This window comes from Sebastes fasciatus, chromosome 5 (genome assembly GCF_043250625.1).
Source record: "Sebastes fasciatus isolate fSebFas1 chromosome 5, fSebFas1.pri, whole genome shotgun sequence".
NCBI classification, from domain to species: Eukaryota; Metazoa; Chordata; class Actinopteri; order Perciformes; family Sebastidae; genus Sebastes; species Sebastes fasciatus.
In genome coordinates, this window is record NC_133799.1 from 38,921,371 (window position 1) to 38,941,758 (window position 20,388).

At 39.0% G+C, this 20,388-nt stretch overlaps 1 protein-coding gene across 7 annotated transcripts in view; it reads right to left on the reverse strand.

Annotated features, from left to right (window-relative positions):
- lpp (LIM domain containing preferred translocation partner in lipoma) overlaps positions 1–20,388 on the reverse strand; it is a 231,385-nt gene that overhangs the window by 184,868 nt on the left and 26,129 nt on the right. For 4 of the 7 annotated variants that reach the window (XM_074636655.1, XM_074636659.1, XM_074636658.1 and 1 more), the window contains exon 3: positions 4,275–4,314. The exons of the other annotated variants lie outside the window; for them this stretch is intronic. The gene's annotated coding sequence lies outside the window, so the exon portion shown is untranslated. The remainder of the gene's footprint in view (positions 1–4,274; positions 4,315–20,388) is intronic. 7 annotated transcript variants of the gene reach the window in all.

The following is a 20,388-nucleotide window of genomic DNA, read 5'->3' on the forward strand; positions in this document are numbered from 1 at the left end:
CCTTGCCATCTGTTTCAAAAATATATCACATTTTGGTATTCAACCACTGTGCATGCTTTGCTAAACACAAACACCTCGGAGCTCGCCAATTTCAATGTCTGCGTTTACACTTCAATATGCTGCAATATACTGTATTTGCTGTACATTAAATTTTACAGCTACTTCACTACTACACTTCTCCATTATAATTTAAATCACACAAGCTTGACTAAAACACAGAAATTGTATCTTAAATCAATTATAGCAAGGACCATTAGTGTTATCAGGACATGCAAACACAATTTTGATCTGTCAGTTAAGGGAGTTCTCAGCAGCTTATCAGAAATAACGGCAACAAAGAGTCAGCTTATCAGGAGAAAAAGACAAAGAATCACTGTAGGCTTAACTAATGCACCAAATGCATACTTAATATGCAGCAATAAGCTCTACAAGCATATTTCATTGTTGACAGGTATTTTACGACCCAGGAGGTAACTGTTCACTTGGTGGCCTGCTAGAGTTACATCAAGTAGGAGCATTTGATTTATTGATGCTTTGAGATGTAATAAGAATTTCAACAAATATGAGGGATGGGAAAAAGAAAAAAAAAATCGATTCAACCATGTATCGCGATTTTTGTTTTTATCGATGTATTTGCTTCATTTGAGTCTATGCGGAGGTAAAGGGAAATTACCGTTTTTATTGTTGTAGTCTGAGTAACGTGACGTCATATCCGTTCCTTTCCAAAACAAACAGCAGCCGGCCGCCGCGAGCCGAAACGAAAAAGTATAAAACGTTGGCGGGTCTGCGTGGATACGTCCTGCACCCCATTTTGAATCCAGCGTGGTAAACGCCACACATCCAGTAAAGGATGGAAACACTTTGGGTTTCACACATTGCTAGGAGAGGCTGAGGCTAACCCTAACCCTAACCCTAACCCTAAAGCTGCACGCTAACTCTGTCATGGACAGGAAACGTTATCGTATCGTGGTAACGTGCGGTGGAGCCAGCCATCACTCTCATCTCCCTATTTATTGCTGTTTTACAATAAATCTAATGTAAATTTCAAGATATTCTTACCCTTTTGTGTTTTTTACATGAAAGCTGAATTTATGCTTCTTCAGGTTTCAATGTTTTTGATTTCTGAGTGTGTGAAACTCAGTAAATGTTCATAATTGTTTTACAGCTGTTCCTTTTGTTGTGTACGGGATAGTCTTCGAAGACTACAATGCATCACATGACCTGTATTTTCGACTTTGGCCACTGCATCAAAATCACCACATAAGGATGCTCCAATTAATCAGCCAACGACTGCTATCAGCTGATATTCATTCTAAATAGTTTGATCGGTGGTCTCTACAAAGTCCGATCAGAAGAGCCGATCAGATGAAGTATCAATTCTAAAAATACTCATTTGCCTGCTTTCTCGCCTGCCCTTTAACTCGCTCCGAGAGCGACACAGTTGGACATAGCATGAAGGCCAGAACACCATCTGCAGTGGTAGTTTCGCCTTTTGTCTGATCCATTTTTTCCGCAAGCCGCAAACAAATCCAACAAGAAAACTCCCTGATAACACTAACACTGGTCATAATGTCCAGCGAAAAAACTACTTTCTTATGAACGTGTAGCTGATATATAACTTGTAGGTGTGCCATCATTTGTGTGACCAAGGCTTTGGCAAGCGCAAGAGAAAACAGTTATTTGACCACAGTGAAAAAGTTTGTGAAAGGCTAAACGCCAACAAATATGGATTGACGCAGATTGTTTCATTAGATAAAAACATGTAGTGAATTTTGGAAATGATTACACCTATCTCTTTTCAATAAATGTTGACCTTTGGACTTTACAACGCTCTGGAATTATTGTGAAATGTTTGGATCACACAAGTTTGAAACAATCCTACGCAGCCACCCCCTGAATCAAATTCTACAAAAAGTATAGCCTACTATTTACTACCGAGCCTGTTTGTAAGCGGTAAAGACTAGGGTTGTGTATTGGCAAGAATTTGGAGATACGATACATATCACGATACAGGGGTTACGATTCAATATATCTCGATATATTGCGATACTGTAAGCAAGGCGATATAGTGCGGTTTGTAAATCAAATTTGAGGAAAACTGTCATATATAAACACACCGCCATATGCATAAAATCTGGATAAAAATTTGGTTGTGCAATCAGAACAGTGGGATCTGCATTTGCCTTCATCACAGTCCTTGTAACATCCAACATCATAGTACTACTTTTAGAGGATACATTCACTGAAAGGGAGCATCTCTTTGCCAATGAAATAAAGTATTAAGTGAGAGTTAATCGTTGCATGTAAACTATATAAACTAACTTTTTATGTATAACTATATAAAAAAAACAATACAGTGTTTTTGAGAATCGATACAGTATCACAAAACATAATACCGCGATACTTGATATTTTCTTACAGCCCTACTATGTGCTTGGTTACTTGCCAGAATTGAGTGAGAGTTAATCTTTGCATGTAAACTATATAAAATAACTTTTTATATATGACTGTAAAAAATCGATAGTGTTTTTGAGAATCGATACACTATCACAAAACATAATATTGCAATACTCAATATTTTCGATATTTCTTAACTTGGCCTCTCCTCAGCTCTGCGTGTATGCTGAGGCTGCCAGTGCTGCAGAATGAATATTGGGGAAACACCGATTAGTGTAGAATGAACAGACATGCAAAAATGTTGATTTAGAACTTTAATGTCAACGTTACGAATGAAGCTTCGAACTATTAGAATAATAGAATAAATATTATAATAATAAATTAAGAACAAAATACATATTTTGCCTAAGATGATTCAATGAACAGGTGTTTGTATCTAATTATCATAATCTGATAATTAGAAACAGTATTTTATATTGTGTACTTAGTAAGTAGTAAAACTCGTGCAGGACCACAGCGCATGTGTGCATATTAAATTCATGGTTCATTTCCAGTTCAATACAGCAAAACGGTTGAGCTGGACCAGAAGACTATGTCAACATTTTAAGCCTTTATGAAACGGCTTTACAAAAGGATCTTTAAATCAGAACAATAGGTTAGATTCAGATTTGATGAATTATAAGAGAAAATCTTGAGTCAAAATAATCCGCTTCTGGCTGAATGTCAGCATGACTCTGCAACATACTGACCACAACTGACATTAACTACCGTTACTAATGCGTTTAGATAATATTTGTTGGCAAGCATGAAGCACACACACTCAAAGCAACATATCAAAGTTGCGCAACATGGCTGATTAGGATAAAAAAAAAAATTCACTGCATTATTGAAAATGTGTAAAATAAAATTTTAAAAAAGGAGGTGGAATTGTGAAAAGAAAATGTTTTGTGATACAAGATTACTACTAGTTACTAAACATACTCTTGGAGATGTGCATGTGAAATGTCCCAAAAAGAAATAAAAGATGTGTGTGACTATACATATAAAGACTTTTCTTTACTCTCGCCACCACTACAACTGCAACAGTTCTTTTAAAAGGTAAAATATATATTAAAGTAATAGTTTGGGTGTTTTGAAGTCAGGTTGTATAAGGTACTTATCAATAGTCAGAGTATTACTTACAGTGGTGACGGTCCACACACCCCCAGCATTGGGAAACAGACAGACCGACACCAGAGCAAAGCAATACAGTGCTGTGGACGGGGATGGCAGAAAAACATATTTTATCCATCTAAAAGAAATGCTCACCTAAAAAAAACATTTAAAAAAAACATCTACCATATATCTGTTTAAGTGTACACTACAGCTAGAATATTTTCACAGCTTTCACAGCCGTCAGACAGCCCTTTCCTTCTCCTTTCCGATGGAGAACTGAAGTGAAAGTGAAGACTTATCTATTTTCTCTCCAAATCCAGCAGGCTCAGATGACAAAAATATTTCAATTTCAGTTCAGATTGCCGTAAATGGATATCAATGTTTGAAGGTGAGCTTTTCTTTTAGGTGGCTGAAATACGTTTTTCTGCCGTCCCCGTCCACAGCACTATATTGCTTTGCTCCAGAGCAGGTGATCCTGGATGCTGGGGGGACGCTGACCGTCATCTACTGTAAGTAATACACCTACTATGGTTAAGTACCTCATACAACCCGACTGAGAAACACCCAAACTATCCCTTTAATATTGTCTACGTGAAAACAATTTATGGTAAATTAAATTAAATTGAAAAGACAATTAGGAGGGGATTACAGCAGTGTCTGTGCCTGCTTATTCAGCATTGTACTGTTGTGGAAAGGAGGGGAAAATGAGGTTGAGTACTTACCCAAACACTAAGCGATTGTGGGGACTACAGAATCAGACACCTGAAAAGAAACACAACATAATTATACAGCTCCGAAATGTAATAATAGAAATTAAGATTCAGGGCAAAATGGATCCAGGTCAGTTCATTTAAACTGTCCGATCTTGGGTTGCAGCTGCCGCTCATCTCAGTGCCTTTCATTCTATTGTTTACTTTAAGAAAGTTAGCATTAAAGTGCAGCTCTAACTCCTAAAGTGAAATCCTAACTTTTGACTGCAGGGGATACATTCAAAAAAGATAATTGTGAGTGAAATTTCTATTTCTGGTGTTGTGAATGTCCTACATTCTGTTTAGATACAGGTAAGGGTGGGGGTGGAATGATTTTTGTCTCCAGGGCCCAAAGATGTGTATTCCTCTTGCTGAGGAATTCTTTTGTTCTGATAAATTGACATTGTCAGTTTCCCACATTGCCACAGTGTGGCATATACTATAGGGAGCAGTGGTGGGAACACAGATGCTACATACGACTGGCGTCAGTCAATGTGACAGTTCTTGTTTTTTCTTTTCTTTTCTTTTGAGGGGGGGGGGGGGGGGGGGGGGTTTATTTTTCTAAATCTGAACTTCCAAGTCAAGGAAGCAGGAAGGAATAGGAATTAATACACCTACACTCCCCTTCTCCCTTTAGAATGGCAAAAATCTCTTTGTACCCACATCATAATTAGTGGTGGGCGCCAGTTTGGGATTGTTATCCATGCCTCCTTCACACTTTCTTTTGCAAGTATAATACAATGTTTTGAGAACATGCAACTGACAACTAAGTCTTTTCTCAACTTCACTTCAGTATCTTTACACTGTGCTAATGTTAAGGAACAAGTATTGCTTGAAGTTGCGTTCCTTGTTCTAGCATATGCTTCCTATTTTCAGAGGCGCCGTTTTCCAAAAGCGAGTAGCCGGGTGGCGGGCGCAAAGGAAAAGTAACCAGCAGCCAGGGTGCTGGGGACATGTTCCTCCAGGGAGATGATGTTGATGAACAAGCTCTATTTTGGTGTCTTTTCCTGCACTCTATTCTATTCAAAAGGCAGTCTCAATTACGGAATAAGTTTAATGTGTTTACCTCTAAAAGTGTTCCACATTCCACTTTTAATTAGCAGTTTGTGCTGAGCACCGAACACCGCTGTATACTTTATGTTACCACAGGAAGAAAATCCTTCTTTTTATAACAATCAGTTAAATATGGACATGTGTGTGCTTAGTATGTTTTTAAGTTCATATTTATCTAAACTTTATATCTGAAGATGTAAATATAACCCGATGAAGTGTAAACATTTTCATAAACTTACTTTTTTTGAACAATAAAATACAAGTATGTAAGTAACAATAAGCTGATTATTTGATGAATAGAAAATCAATCTGCAACCATCGTGATAATGAATTAACCAAACGTTCTCCGTTTCTGGATTCTACAATGTGAGGATTTTGCTGCTTTTCTCCATTTTCTCATCGTACATTTAATATCTTTGGTCAGACCGAAGGACGTAGTCACGGTGACGTCACCCATTGGTTTGTGGACTGCCGTTTTGAAGCCTCGAGTTCTGCATTTTGTCCGTCGCAATCTTGTTTTTTTTGCAACAAAAGTGACACGAGGATTAAGCTAAGTACAACAGAATGCTAAATAAGACATAAGGTGACCAAAATGTTACAATTAACTTTCATGAAGTGAAAACACACTGTGAAAGGGTTAAAGTTCTAAGACAAAAACACACACAACTCCCGGATTGGACGAAGCCGTGGTAGCAACCTGTTAATCATAAGGTAGCCACGCCCTAAAGCATCCCCTGCTTTATGGTCTATCTGACTCTAAATGGGACCATCATTTACTAAATGAACATCATGCTGTATTGAAGAAGACTTGAAACTAGTGATTGAGACCATAAACTCATGTTTACAATGTTTACTGAGGTAATAAATCAAGAGAGAAGTAGGCTCATTTTCTCATAGACTTCTATACAACCAGAGGAGTCGCCCCCTGCTGGCTGGTAGAAAGAATGCAAGTTTAAGGCACTTCTGCATTGGCTTCACTTTTCAGACTCGGAGGTACATGTCAAGACATTTGACATGTTTTCACCATTTTCTGTCATTTTATACCCTGAACGATTAATCCGTTAAATGAAAGAAAACTAAATCAATAGATTAATCGAGAATAAAGATAATTGTTAGCTGTAGTATAGAAGTGTAGTAAAGACATAATAGAGCATGGGAATGACCATCACATAATTCCATCATAAACCCTTAACACTTTCACAATTTATTTTAAATAATTAATTTATGAATTTACGTTTATTTCTGATTTATGACTAGAACAACTTGACGCACAGAGCTGAGCTGTATCTCAAATTAATCTTCAGGTTCCTAGCTTTCAGATGATGCACACCACTTCTATGTGACATCTACTGCTGACCTGCTATCTCCCCCTAAAGACTCCCTGTACCCCCCTAAAAAAGACTAAAACGGAATGCAGCTGCATGAGGCCCAATGTGCGGTTCACTCAGAATACTTCACATAGCTAATTGTCAACACTCTTTGTTGAGACTTATATTCTACCAAAGGTATAATACCACCACCAAGGCCAAACTTACAATTACCACAACTATTGTGCCATCTACCCAAACAAACCTGATAAAAGAAAGTAACAGCTAGCTGGGGACCTTATTAAGTCTTTAGGAAATATGCCTCACTTCCTGTTTGCTTGTCTTGCCATAAACTTAATTTGTGCACCATTGCTATGTGGTTTGGATATTTTATTTATACTTTACCTTTAGTTACCCAGTGTAGATTTAGTGTGCGCTAATATTTTTTTGAGCAACTCCATGCCTTGCACATGCAGTTCCACATTCTCACTCATGGAACCTTTCTAATACAAACATTAGTCTTTAACAACCACAGCCATAATCACAGAAATCCATGTATTAAAACCAGCAACTTCCTCTCCAGCTAAGAAGTTACCAAACCAAAGAAATGACTTGATATACACTAGCATCAATATCTGACCAATTCCTTTGATTTCTTTTCCCTGAGAAGTGGGGGACTTGAAACATATCCACTACATCTGATTGATCTTAGACTCTCAGTCTCTGAGCTACTGATCCAAACACAAACAAAAGGGTTTCAGCACATTCTGTGCTACAACATCTGGGGACAGAGCCAGCAAAGGAGTTGTGTAATATTGTGGCCAGAAATCGTGAAAAAACACAGGTCAGATGGGCTCATGTTTGTCTCTCAGTTGCCAACTGTAGCCACCCTAATAAGTTTAAAGCAGAACTGTAATGTTGATAATGCTGGTACTACGGTGCCTGTAAGGCAAATAGCAGCTGTGCCAAATCCGGCCCTGCAGCGAAAAATATATTCATATTCACAGTTTAAATCCAAATTAACATGATTTTACATAAATCTACAGTAGATAACAAAGTAAATACAAGGCTCATGTAAATCCCAATGAATATGAACTTGTGACATGTAGTTAGTACTGTCCCAACATTAAGTGAAGCATTGTAAGCATATCTACTGTGCCTCGTTCTGCACCAGGCTATTTGAACAGCACCTGGTGCTGAAATGACATCTAATAAACTTGCCCAATAAATAACACAAATATTTCATATAGGGCTGTCAATCAATTAAAATATTTAATCAAGATTCATCGCATGATTGTGATGATACTTAATTTCATCTGTTCAAAATGTACCTGAAAGGGAGATTTGTCAAGTATTTAATACTCTTATCAACATGGGAGTGGGCACACGTATGTATATGTTTATTATTGGAAATCAATTATCAACACAAAACAATGACAAATATTGTCCAGAACAACAGCTTTAGCCTATTTAACCATCACAGATTTTTGTCTCATGAACACAAATATCGGACAGTCTTACAGAAGGGACTTATTCACTGGATAACTTTGAAGAAAAATGAAAAGCCTGATGACTCTCAGGCATGTTCTGATCTTATGAGGATCGTTTTCTATGGTTTCTGAGTAGATTTACGGACATTTATTCATAGATAATGATATCCCTGGAATGTGTAAGTCACACTGAATCTAAAAATATGTGGATAATGTGTGTTCAGATTTGATAGAAAATGACACAGAAAACAGTACGATTTTTGATGCAAAATACAGCAATCAGGCATTACAGGTTTAACGCCTGAAGTGCCTTCATTGTCTCTATGGGCTGCGTCACAGACGCTACTCCAGCTCCAACATCTGACAGTGCTAAAAGCTGGTAAAATCATCGACTCAAACTACAACAACTAACTCCTGGTTGTCTTTAGAACACTGGCATGCACCTGTCCCTTTCGCCTCACACAGAATCTTTGTCCCAGAAATTATCACCCGCAAAGTGTGGGTAAATTGTTGGCAGCAGAGGATAAAATCGTCAGGCCATCCGCCACTTTAGCAGGCAGGAAAAACATTAGATGGGAAGAATCATTCCCGTTCAGAACCGGTTCCCAGTTGTCCGATTCTTTGGCATCTCATGCTTTCGTGACTATCGATTCCTCTGTATTGATGCTTTCCAACAGTTACGCATGCACAGTGACGCATAAGCACGCTCTATCATGTTTCAGTGTGTTTGGTACCGGAGCCATAGCGGAGAGAAAAATAAGCGCTCAGAAGCATGGCGCTACTAAACCTAAGGGTGCACCCTATTTTTCCCTGAAAATGCGACACTGAACAACAAATCTGTGTTGAAATCAGCAGAAGCAGAGTTAGTAACGTTACCTGTTAGCAGCCGGTGGGCAGCGCAGTCTTGACTGGCTAAATAACGGAGCTACTAACATTAACGTGTTCCATTATGGTGTGTTCAAACTCTGTTCAGTACAAATGAGTATTGGGCGAAGGTAAATTCCAACGTTATCATGATGTGTTCAAATGTAATCTCATAAAATAATGTTTTTGGCAAGAAACTTGAATAAATAAAAAGTTAAAAAAGTTCGGAAACTTGTGTTTGGTGGATTATTTCTCTGTTGTTACAATGCTAATGGTCATTGTATTTTACATGGTTGGAAAGCCTGTTTATTAGAGCTTTTTGGAACATTTTTCTTGGGCGCTACCCACATAATCAGCTGTGCTGCTCATCCCACAAATGCATGATCCTTACAAGTTGGACATCCTTGTGAAGGTAAATAAACAGGCTTTCCAACCATGTAAAATACAATGCCAATTAGCATTGTGACTACAGAGAAATAATCAACCAAACACAAGTTTCTGAACTTTTTTCCCCAGTTTATTATGGTTAACTTCCTAACACTAGTTCTAAGCAGCTTAGAATACATAGTTAAAACTACTGAAGATTTTTTTATTTATCAAAGCAAATATTGAAATAACCATAATCATTTGAATTGTGTGTTTTATACAACCAATATAGATGACAATAGCAAAGTACAGTACAGTACTGTGTACAGTAGCCTCCCACCCCCGAACAATAGGGCTCTCCCAGAAACAACGGTGTAATTCAAACACTGGAATTTACCATGGATATAATGCTTTTTATGTAAAATATATCGAACATTGAATGACATCAGATCTAAAATGTTATTCCTTCATTTAGTGCATGGATTTCAAAAGTGGCAGACAAAAAAAATAGTTGCCTGCCTGAAAAAAGTTCATTTCAGACCCTGCCCACCTCTCTCCCTCATTCATTGCTATGAATTAAGCTGTACTAAAGCCACTTGCAGCATGTGCCCATTCTGAAACTGCTGTGCTTATCACTGTACCACAATCTAACCTGGACTACTTCTCTATTGTTGGATGTGACCTTACACAACAATGCATTTCCTGGAGACGGAGCATGTATTTACATTAGATTAAACAGGTTATTCATAAAGATTTGCTGTCACACCGCAGAACTTCAGAAATGTTCAGGCATATTTTATAATAGTCAAATAAAATGAGGCAATTTCACTCAATGCCAAATCCATTATGATAACTTAGGTTAAACTATTTTCAGCCTTGTGGACCATGGGAAAAAACACAATGAGTTAAATACTCAAATTATCACAGCAAATTGCTCTATCTGAATGTTTAATGGCTGTCAAACACAAGTGATCATCCAAGTACATTAGACCATTAACACATTTCTAAAGACCCACAATCTGTCAAAGAAATGCAATTTGGGGCCTGAAAGGGTCTTTATTTATCAGGTTATGATGGACAGGCGTGAAAGAGACTAAAAACAAGTGTACATGCGTCACACCCGTTTTCTAACCTTCATCTTCGTCTTCAAGCTGCACTCGGGATCATTCGGCTATTTTTATAGGCTGTATGTGATGTGTTTGAATACTCATGATGCCTTTTTATTAATTTTTTTTTACAAGAGCTGACCCAAACCTTAATCTCATACAGATCTCAAAGCTAAGGGTCCATTTCCTCTGTGGACGCATGCTTTCTAAGTGCTCCTACAATGGACAGCTTGATTTGGGCCTTAATATTTACAGCCTGAAAAGGCAGACCAAACCAATGAAAAATACATATCCCTGAAAACACCTTGGCCTCTTCCCCTGGCTTTATGGTGGATTTATAACCACTTCTTTACAGCGCCGCAGCAGAGTGAAAGGCATGTTGAAATTAAATTAGGGCACGTTACCTTTTCTGAACTAGGTACAGTAGAGTACAGTACTTACAGGTGCTTACAGGAATCTGCCTGCGGGCAGACTGGAGTGCAGGAAATACCCTTGACAGGACACGGTGGCTCCTCTGATTTATACCTGACCTGCAAACTGTTCATGAGAGCATCACCTGGACTAAGAATACAGCCGGCTCTCGCTTAAAGGTGAGCAGGCGGAATGCAGCGGAGTGACTTTCAGAGCCCCAGTATGAATTCTTGATTATAAAGATGTAAATACACATACAGCTTCATGAGGGGTAGAATTTTATGAATACTATTCATCTCCTACCACTCGAATTCTTAATGTGTTACAAATGATGCACCTCTCTTTGAGTCATTTCATAGAGTGGTTCACCCTGGGTTCCCTCGACAAAACCAATGGGATTTTTACATTGGGTTTTGGATTATTGCAGAAAATAAGCTCTGTGGCAAACGAATGTTTATGATACTTACACATTTCTTTCCGTAAAATAATCTCTACAAATGAACATCACAATTATGATTTTTTAACTGTGAATGTCATCACTAACATTAGGCTATATACAAACTACACGGCCGCATGAACGCGAATATACACAACGAGGATGAAAAGGCGTGATGACGTTTGGTAGTCTCATTTAGCCACCTGTTAGCAACTGCCTATATTTAAGACATATAAAAGCTTAAAAATTCATGAGTGAAATATTCACTAGGGCAATTCACCTTTCTCCTGATTCGATACTATCACGTTACTTAGGTGCCAATTTTATGTGTATTGCGATTTTTAAGTATTGCGATTCTACAAGTATTGCAATTCGATCTTACGATTTATTGCGATTTTTGTTAACTGTGTAGTCCCACGTGTATCCTTCCGCTAACTTCGCCAAGCCCATCTCTAGCGCTCCCGTCAGCTCCGTTCTCTTTATCCATCCATGGTTAAATGCATTACATTGAATGCATTTAACATAAATGTCAGTAAATGGGGCGGCTGTGGCTCAGAGGGTAGAGCAGGTTGTCCACCAATCGGAAGGTCGGTGGTTTGATCCCCGGCTGCTCCGGGTCACATGTCGATGTGTCCTTGAGCAAGACACTTAACCCCAAATTGCTCCGAAAGGCATAGCCATCGATGTGTGAATGAGTATTTAGATCAGATCCTGGTGGGCAAAGTTGGCACCTTTAGCAGCCTCTGTCATCAGTGTGTGTGTGAATGGGTGAATGCTGACATGTAGTGTAGAGCGCTTTGAGTGGTCGGAAGACTAGAAAAGCGCTATATAAATGCAAATCCATTTACCATTTACCATATGGGTGCTCTACAGTTGTAGCGTCGGCCCATTTGACCACGGAGATGAGAGCGACGGCTGGCTCGACCGCATGTTACCGCGATACGATAACGTTTCCTGTCCATGACAGAGTTAGCATGCAGCTTTAGCCGTGATGTCTAGCTCTGCTTTTCCTGTCAATGTGTGAAACCCAAAGTGTTTCCATCCTTTACTGGATGTGTAGCATTTACCACTTTGGATTTAAAATAGGAGGGTGCAGGTCGTATCCACGCAAACCCTCCAACGTTTTAGACTTTTTCGTTTCGGTTTGCTTCAGCCAGCTGCTGTTTGTTTTGGTTGAAGGATACGGAAAGATATGACATCAAGTTACTCAGACTACAAAAATAAAAGCGGTAACTTCCTTCTAACCCTGTATAGACTCAAATGAAGCAAATATACTGGAAAAACAAAGTTCGGAAACTTGTGTTTGGTGGATTTTTTCTCTGTTGTTACAATGCTAATTGGCATTGTATTTTACATCGTTGGAAAGCCTGTTTATTTACCTTCACAATGATGTCCAACTTGTAAGGATCATGCATTTGTGGGATGAGCAGCACAGCTGATTATGTGGGTAGCGCCCAAGAAAGATTTGCCAAAATGCTCTGCCAGGAAGCCTGCAATGACTGCCCTTCACCGTCAGGCCCGTTTGCGCTGGTGTCGACAACACAGACAATGGAACCTGAACATGTGGGGGAATGTCATGTTCAGTGATGAGTCCAGGTTCTGTCTGCCAAAGTTGGATGGCAGGGTCAAAGTATGGAGACCACGTGGAGAACGTTATGCTGATTGTTGCACCGATGGAGTAACAGCTTTTGGTGGGGGCAGTGTCATGGTGTGGGGCGGCATCTCCCTCACTGGCAAAACAAGGCTTGTCATCATTGAAGGCCATCTCAATGCAGGGAGATATCGGGATAAGATTCTGCAGCCAGTGGCGATCCCATATCTCCACAATCTGGGACCTAACTTCATCCTTCAAGAAACAACGCTCACCCCCACGGAGCCAGGGTTATCACAGACTACCTCCACAATGTGGGAGTAGAGAGAATGGAACGGCCTGCCAAGAGTCCAGACCTCAACCCAATTCAACACCTGTGGGATCAGCTTGGGCGTGCTGTACGTGTTAGAGTGACCAACACAACCTCGTTGGCTGACCTGCAATGAATCCTGGTTGAGGAATGGAACGCCATCCCACAGCAACGTGTGACCAGGTTGGTGACCAGCATGAGGAGGAGGTGCCAGGCTGTTGTGGCTGTGTATGGGTCTTCCACCGCTAATGAGGCTCCTGATGGTGTATTAAATGAATCAATATGTCTTGTTTGTTCCTTGTTACTGATAGAGAGTTCAATCATCCAATCCACCAAACAACTCAAAACAAGAGTCAATACCAACAGGGGAATACACTGTTTACCATTGACGGAGCATTTTGGCAAATTTTTCTTGGGCGCTACCCACATAATCAGCTGTGCTGCTCATCCCACAAATGCATGTTCCTTACAAGTTGGACATCATTGCAAAGGTAAATAAACAGGCTTTCCAACGATGTAAAATACAATGCCAATTAGCATTGTAACAACAGAGAAATAATCCACCAAACACAAGTTTCCGAACTTTGTTTTTCCAGTTTATATCGATTCCAGCAAAAATCGATTTCAAAATCATAAAAAAACAAACAAATGCGATACATAGGTGAAGACATTTTTTTTCCACCCCTAATATTTACTGACATATTCAATATTGTTGAACAAAACAATAAATTATCTTCAGTTTGTATTAACCACTGATCTTATTTCAGGCATCTAACTAAAAACCCATTCAGAAAACCATTGACTAGGACTCATTCCTGCACCACTCTATCCACCTTTCAGTCAATTTAGGATGGAAATGTGGAATGGAATAAACTTTAACTTTCTATGTTGACTAACATTGAGGATATTGTTAAAAGGAACATTTTAAATGGTAAGACAGAGCGTCGGGAAAAAAACTTGCGGAAACCAGTGCGTACTTTGCTGAGTAATGTTGTCATAATCAAAAACAGATTGCTGAAGACAATAAAAGCCAAGTCGTAATAAACCATAATCTTCCTTTAAACATGTTATATACCGTATCTGAAGCGTTTCACTTTGCACTAATGTTCTAAAAATAACCTTGGTTGTGCAAATGTATGTAGTTGTTTTAAATTTCATTTGAAATGGCATCAAAATGGCAAATAGAGACAGCCTCTGTATAGGATCTATACAGCACGTTTTCTGCTAATTCAATAAATAGTAGTCTATATGAAATTACCACATGGTAAAGCCTATTTTTGTATACTTCTGTGTGAAATAAATACTTGACAAATGCAAAGTATTGAGTATTTTCTCATTTTAAGAACTTGAGTGCAAAATGAATATAACAGCTGCAAGTGAAGTTATTGCAAAAAAAGAAATAAATATAGACCTAGTTTATATCGAGATAGAAACCATATAGAAAAACATATCCGACAGAGTTTTTAGATCGTTTTGAGGATATATATCGTCATATTGCCCACTCCGGGTCACTTTAATTTGAAACTTGTCTCTTTAACTTGTCACTACCACATAAGAGAGTGATTTTAATTAATCATTCTTGTATAGTTTTGTATAGTTTCTACTCTTATACTAGTTGTATATTCTTCTTATTTTATTTTTTCTTATTTCTACTTGTGTATTTAATTGTTGTTATTCTGTCTTTGTGCTGCTGTAACACCTGAACCTACATCTGGAGATAAATAAAGGCGTAGCTTATCTTATCTTAGACGCAAATGTTCATTTCCAGTCAAATGCTACTGTTTCAGATTTTGCCCAGTACTTGTACATTGTCTCCCCGTCTCCTCTTCAGCTTCAGACAGACACAGCCTCTGAATGTCTCCCTCCCTGATCTCAGTGTTTTCTGGAATGTTTCACAGTATGTCATTCCTCACCTGCCCACAGGTTGCCTCCACTGAGTTTCAGCCGCCTTCAAGTCTGTATTGTCTGCCTGCTGTAACGGTCCAGCCTTTCCTGTGTGCCTGCTCCTGTCACCGGTTTGAGTTGCCTGCTGATTTTCCACATGGTTCCCTCTGTTATACCTGTATGCCTGCTGCACACTGTAAGCTTGAACATTGACCACTAGAACTATACATGACATGTTTCTTATCTGCATTAGAGCAATCCTTACTGTATGCCAGCTGCCCTATGACCCAATCCTAAAGTCCATCGTTACAGACCCTCAGACTTTGACATTCATTTCTAATAAGTCTGTGAGGGCCCGCAGCTGTCCTACAGTGAACATGACATGTCTTTGAGAGCACTCTTACAGACTTTTTGAGCCGATATGTACACTTTCTATAAGTCTGCAGTGCTTCAGGTGTCATAATAATGGCCTCTACACAGGTAACAACCAAAGTGTTGTCCTATTTCTCATACAGCATTTGAAGCCTTTGCACCCTCCTGCTCTCAAACACTTGCGCTGATCATGAAGATGATGTCGGAGTCTGTGTGAGATCAGTTCTTAGGGTGGACGTCAATCAATCAATGAATCTGTAATCTTAATGCATCATAATACCAAAATCATTGTCAATTAATGATTTTGTCGGTATTTTTCATTGCCCTCTCTCGGTTTCCTCTCGAGCTCACAGTTCTCCCGTATTTCTCTCAATTTATAACACATTTTAAAACCTTTTTTTCCTTTTTCCTTATCACAACCTGTTTCTGGCACTGTACAACGTGTACAAGCCCTACTGTTTCCACTAGGGATGCTCATTTTGAAATATGTTCTTAACCGATAACCGACCCTCGTTAACCGATTATTAACCGTTAACCGACAAGATTTGTGCCTCGCACCAGCTGCAGTGTGTGAGCACAACAGACAACTGAGAACCCAGTTCAGCGTCCGGGAGCGTTAACTTAGCAGCTACGATGCTGCGTGTAGTGTCGCGGACATGCAGCCACTTTCCCAGTAAAAGTCTCCACCACACATTTAGTTTAGTTTAGCAGGTTGTCAGCTGTGTGTCTGCCCGGCGGAACAACAATCTGTCTGTCTAATTGGTTAATGTTTACAGGCAATGGTTCACCTGTTATTGACAACAGGGTCACAAAGAGGAGATTTTGTGAGCTTTGCAATCACCATGCTTCAACAGTTTTACCATAAAACACTCTACAGGGGAGCAGAGAATGATGCAGTAATAAACATTCATTTACTTGAAAGAGAAAGAGAAACCTTAAACTGAGTTCAGTTATCGCTTGGTATACGCCAAATAGATTGAAAAAAACATTTCAGACCAAACTCCCTCCCTCTTATCTTCCTGTAACACTAAATATTTTTGATGACCTTTGATCCTGCGCTTAAGGACGTACATATAAATGTATCCAATCAAATGTAATTTGGGGCAAATGTTAGCCTCACTGATAAATAAAACCACAACGTTAGCTTGTGGGTCGTAGTAGTTAGCAGAGCAATACATTTGCATTTACATTTCTAGAGAATGAAGTGGAAATGCATTATAGGAACTGACCACCTGACTCCATCCTTTTCCTTTCAATTGTATTCAATTGAAAAAGATTAATTGAAACTTAGGGCTGTCAAAGTTAACGCGATAATGTTAACGCAAATTCATTTTAACGCCAACAATTTCTTTAACGCATTAATGCAACTTAGGTTGTAGCGGGCTCAGTTTTAAAGCCAGAGTGATGATACTTCATATGAAACTAGAAATGCGAAGGAATCCACTGGTACCATACTAGCTTGTCGTGAAGGAGGTTAAATAACGCTCCAAACTTACGCTATATTTTGGAGCGTAAAAACTGTCATGGCCATTTTCAAAGGGGTCCCTTGACCTCTGACCTCCAGATCAGTGAATGTAAATGGGTTCTATGGGTACCCACGAGTCTCCCCTTTACAGACATGACCACTTTATGATAATCACATTTTTTTTTGGGCAAGTCATAGTCAAGTCAGCACACTGACACACTGACAGCTGTTGTTGCCTGTTGGGCTGCAGTTTACCATGTTATGATTGGAGCATATTGTTTTATGATAAATGCAGTACCTATGAGGGTTTCTGGATCAATATCTGTCATTGTTTTGTGTTGTTCATTGATTTACAATAATAAATATATACATATATTTGCATAAAGCAGCATATTTGCCGATGTTGAGAAGAGTATTAAATACTTGACAAGTCTCCCTTTAAGGGAGAATAATTTTGAACAATTAATTGCGGTTAACTATGGCCCATCATGTGATTAACGATTAGTTATTTTAATCGACTGACTTCCTTATTGAAAATACATCTATACTTTGGAATCGATACTTATTTCCCAGAGCTCTGGGACAACAAGTGCAATCCCTGAAAGGTGCCAAAACAAATCTAGGGCTTTGATGCTTCTACAACAACTAAAAGTTGGGACGGCGGAGGGATTGAAGAGATTAATGCATCTAATGGACTGGATCTGTCTGATATTAACTAAAGTGACCTCAAACCTGACACGTAAGGTCCCTCTCACCCTCAGCTTAAACCCCACAGTATGCAACCTAAACACAAAAAAGCATGCAGGGAGCTCAAACAACAAGCCAGCCGTGTATAGAGAACAGGCTGTGTGTCAATGGAGAGTGGCTGCACTATGATACTTGATCCACAATGCACGCTACACCATATACAATTGGATAATCCATTAATGAAGCAGATTCTGGGGCACCCCACTAAGACCCAGAACATAACCTTTAACCTCCTATGTATTTAGACATGACATGAGAATAGTGCAAGTAAATGTACATGTGGAGGAACAAAGAAGCTTTTCTCTTTATGCTGTGACAAACCAACAGTATGTGGAAGTCCCCTCCACCTCTTCCTATATACTTGTAATAGCATTAGCAATGCTTTAAAGTCTAAATCGTACTGCATTAGTGCTCTTAACAGCACCAAACAATAAATGGCTTCCATTTACTGTAGTTAAGCCTTGGCTTTTTACTTTTGTTTGTCTGTTTCTATATCCTGCTTGGAATCCAATTGAGGTCAATCAGTATGAGCAACTGATTGACATCATAGACAATACCGTGCAAGAGAAAGAATTCACATTGAGGTGGCTCTACCACAACAAACATCACCTGTCTACACTCTATATACATACTATGAATACCTGTTGGTCTACATACTATTAGAAAAATGCAACCCTACTGCCTGACGAGAACACCAATAAAGATGATTCTGCAAACCCCAGAATATGTTCATTTATGTGTTTTTTTTATATCAAAGAATGCCAAAGTTTTTTTTAAATTCTTGCTTTCTGCAAAATCTGTACATGTTGGCTACAGCATGGTTGATGTTTGGGAAAGGTTGTGGTTATGGCAAATGCACTACTGTTAAGGTGTTGTTAGACTTAGGCAACTAAAACACTTGGTTAAAGGGTCTATTTTACACGTCAAAGTGGTTTTACAGGTCCAGCCCTTTCTCCTAAAAATCATGTTTTCATACAACTAAACTGCATCCTCAATTACATTTGCAGGGAAAAATATTTTGGCGCGGATTACGTTTGTCTTGGACGTATCACAAATATGTTTGTAAAAGTCAGCGGAAGGCCGCAGCAAGTGACATAGTACAACAAGCAACGCGCAGACCACAGTTAATGAAAGTTAAGTGGTATAATAACGAGTATAACAAGCGATAAAGTCCACTACGAGCGGGCGAAGGGTGGTGGATGGGTCAAACAGGACTTTTCCTCAGGAGGGCGCTGTTCATGTCCCATGTGAAACAAAAAGTCAATGTTCACTTATTTATTTAGCCTAAACCTAAAACTAAGTAATTTTATTGCATTTTTCTTTAGTTTTGTTTCAATGTTGTAGTCATTTTAAGCCAAACCATGATGTTTTTTTACTAAACCTAACCGAGGAGTTTTGTTGCCTAAACCTAACCAAGGAGTTTTGTTGCGTAGTTTGTTTTGTTTCAATTTACAACGTTAACCACGTGTTTAAAACGATTTAAAACTGCGACAGTAATCGAGGAGAAAATAAGTTGCCGTCGAAACGTAATTGAGAATGCAGTTTAGTTGTTTGGGAATGTAATTTTGTAGGAGACAGGGTTGACAGGTCTTAGAGAGTATTACTGCATATGAGAAACAAGTTGTAAAAGCATGTTGTGTCTCTAGAGAGAACTGTGTGGAGCTGTGTGAAGTATTGCAGGCGAACGTCTCAAGGCTACATTAGCTGCTACTAGCATAACACACCCAAATCTCTGACTGAACTGTCAGCGTTCGTATTGAATTCTGGGTAATGTAGGCACCAGGTTTTGACAAGGAAGCATGAATTACATATGTTTTAACCTCTCTTTTTTCTTTCAGTTATGGAAGCCCACACATTACAGGTTTTGACTTAGTATTAATACCTCAGAGGCTCAAATCTCTCGTCAACTATTTTGATATTTGATTAATATGTTTGAGTATTTTTTTAAGAATTACAGCTTTCTTAAATGTAAATATTTTCTGGTTTCTTTACTTCTCCATGACAGTATACTGAATATCTTTGAGTTCTGAGCAAAACAAGACATTAGAGGACGTCATTTTTGGCTTTGGGAAACACTGATCACCATTTTTCACGATTTTATGTCGATTGGTCAATTAATCCAATGACTAATTTATTGTTATGCAAATCAACGTATTTTTGTAATCAATTACATAAATGACGTTGACGAATCGCCCCAGCGCTACACACAAACATAAAAATCCCTGACTGCCCTGATGTTAGGATGCATGGCGGGGTGAGTGTGAGGTTAAGTGAAGTCTTAGTCCCAGGTGTAACAGTGCCAGAACATAGACAGTGACTTTGAGCCAAGAGGATGATTCGGGTCAGTAGGTTATTGCATTCCTGGACCACAGGGGACTTGTTGGCAATTAATCCTGCCAATGAGCCACGTGAAATATGCACAATGTACAGACAGTGTGCCAGTAGACTGATAAATGCAGCTCTGTTAACATGGCTCTTTCAAAGAGTGATAGGCTAAAATTACTGCTGCTGACACCAGCGACTCACAACTACAATGACACAATAAGATTGTGGCAGAACAAAAGGTGTTGTGCCCGATGTAACACAAAATCAGAACTCTTCCGAGTCAATTAAGGACTGTCTTAACATCTCAAGCACTAGCAGAAAGCTCTAAAATCCATCATTATCAGCTTCTCCCAAACTGCT